The sequence below is a fragment of the Schistocerca piceifrons genome, unplaced genomic scaffold, assembly GCF_021461385.2.
Source record: "Schistocerca piceifrons isolate TAMUIC-IGC-003096 unplaced genomic scaffold, iqSchPice1.1 HiC_scaffold_1412, whole genome shotgun sequence".
Classification (NCBI taxonomy): Eukaryota; Metazoa; Arthropoda; class Insecta; order Orthoptera; family Acrididae; genus Schistocerca; species Schistocerca piceifrons.
Window position 1 is genome coordinate 37501 of NW_025727250.1, and position 2500 is coordinate 40000.

Here is a 2500-nt window from a genome sequence, read left to right on the forward strand (position 1 = left end):
CGAGGACCGTGCGATCAGCCCAAAGTTATTCAGAGTCACCAAGGCAAACGGACCGGACGAGCCGACCGATTGGTTTTGATCTAATAAAAGCGTCCCTTCCATCTCTGGTCGGGACTCTGTTTGCATGTATTAGCTCTAGAATTACCACAGTTATCCAAGTAACGTGGGTACGATCTAAGGAACCATAACTGATTTAATGAGCCATTCGCGGTTTCACCTTAATGCGGCTTGTACTGAGACATGCATGGCTTAATCTTTGAGACAAGCATATGACTACTGGCAGGATCAACCAGGGAGCTGCGTCAACTAGAGCTGAGCAGCCGGCCGCCCGGGAGTGTGTCCCGGGGGCCCGCGCGAACACGCAAGCGTCCGCTCAATCATTCTGCAAACAGGAGGAGGCTGAGCTCCCCTGCACAATACACCTCGAAACCCTCTCAGGTCCCGGCGGCGCGCAGCGCCGTCCCAAGTACTTGGTCGGGTTCGAGAGAGGCGCAATCGCCCGGAGTTAGGCGAGTAGACGCTTTCGGTGCGACCACCCGTGCTCCCAACTGAGCTTGCCGCTGCCGACAGAGGCCCGGGAGCGTGCTGTCGTGGCATTGCCGGCGGGAGACAACACGCGCCACCTACGGTGACCGGCAGCTCCAACGCCAGCGCCACAGAAGGACAAAAGCCCCACTTGGGTGCCGAAGCGAACTCTCCCAGCACAGCGCACGCGCCAACACATCCGCACAGCTGCGATACAAACCACCAGCGAGAACCGCTGTGGCGACCGAGCAGCAGACGGCGTCGCGGCGCCGAGCGCCGGGCGGCGGCGCATCCTCAACGCACACAGTCCTCAATCGGACCAGCACACTGAAGATGTCCACCGCGCTTCGCACCGGGCCCGCGAGGACCTACTTTGGCCGCACGGCGCCGCGCGCAGGGTGCGCCGGCGCGCAGCTGCGACGCCTGCCGCGTCCGTCGGCCGGCGCGCCTGCCACTGGCCGCCCCCACCAGCCGGCTGTAGCGCGTGCGCCCACGCACCGCGCGGCCAGCACGCCGGGAGGCGCCCCCTCACCGGCCGGGGACGGTCCCACCCAGCCACCGCCGCGTATCGCTTCACACCCAGATGCCGTTCAGTTTCGTCGGCATGGTGGGTATCGCTGGAACAACCGGTTAGTACCTCAACCTATCGTCGCCATCACCGATTCACCCCTAGCGAGAACAACCGCACCACAACAGGTTACCATTTGTTCATTTGCGTAACTTCACCAGAAAACGCAGGCGTCCATCGCCATTTGCAACTTCAACGATTATTGCATGCCTGTGTCAGGTGTCACGCCACACTACGTCTGCCCACATACACGCAACAAAATGTGCACGCCTAGACAATACGTGGAAGGTGGCCCCCGTACGTATGCGATGTCCATTGCTCGAACGACTGTCAACCGGCCTCTGTAGCATGTCGCAGATATGGAACGCGGTGCACCATGCCATCACGGTGTGTGAGGAGAGACGACTAGGTCCGAATACATCAACAGACAGCTCATGCTGATCGCCATCCACGGCGTCCGTTCCTCCCACACGTCTCTATGGCGTACCACACTGCAATCCAGCTCTCATAGGGAGACGACACGTAGCTGCGTGCACAATATTTGCACTGTATGGTCCGCCGTTTTTGGGCGCAGTCGTTGTGCGGTCACACATGTGCCACGATGTATCATTCAGTACATAAGGACGAATGTGCAGTACAGATTGTGGTTCACGCGTACGACATCAGCGGACAGTTGACACAGGCCGCACCACAACGTAGCCTGAGTACGTCGCATGCGAAGGGCATTGAACATGCAAACTTCTCACCAACCAGCTTGCGAAGGCAGGGGGCAAGGTGGGGACGTGGGGAGGGGCGGCATGTACGTCCTGCTGCCATCCACATTACAGTGTACAGCAGGAGCATGTGGAAAGTGAGCAAGACTTGCAAGGTGTTTAACATGAAGCGATACACAGGGGTGCGGGCAGTGCGAGTAGCGAACTATATTGCGAGGGTTGCGGGTGGGCAACACTACAGTAATTGAACGAGTCGTATAACAATTACAGAGCAGGTTTAGGCGACAACGTGGGTTACGTTAAGGCGACAACATGGGTTAGGTTAAGGCACAACATGGGTTAGGTTAAGGCACAACATGGGTTAGGTTAAGGCACAACATGGGTTAGGTTAAGGCACAACATGGGTTAGGTTAAGGCACAACATGGGTTAGGTTAAGGCACAACATGGGTTAGGTTAAGGCACAACATGGGTTAGGTTGAGGCACAACATGGGTTAGGTTAAGGCACAACATGGGTTAGGTTGAGGCACAACATGGGTTAGGTTGAGGCACAACATGGGTTAGGTTGAGGCACCAACATGGGTTAGGTTAAGGTACAACATGGGTTAGGTTAAGGTACAACATGGGTTAGGTTAAGGTACAACATGGGTTAGGTTAAGGTACAACATGGGTTAGGTTAAGGTACAACATGGGTT

General features: G+C 56.8%; 1 non-coding gene across 1 annotated transcript in view; it reads right to left on the reverse strand.

The window, feature by feature from the left end:
• Positions 1-296, reverse strand: part of LOC124733838 — a 1909-nt gene extending 1613 nt beyond the window's left edge. The window contains exon 1 of the ribosomal RNA XR_007009166.1: positions 1-296. This exon is cut by the window's left edge and continues 1613 nt beyond it. This is a non-coding gene — a ribosomal RNA (small subunit ribosomal RNA).
• Positions 297-2500: the final 2204 nt, after the last annotated feature.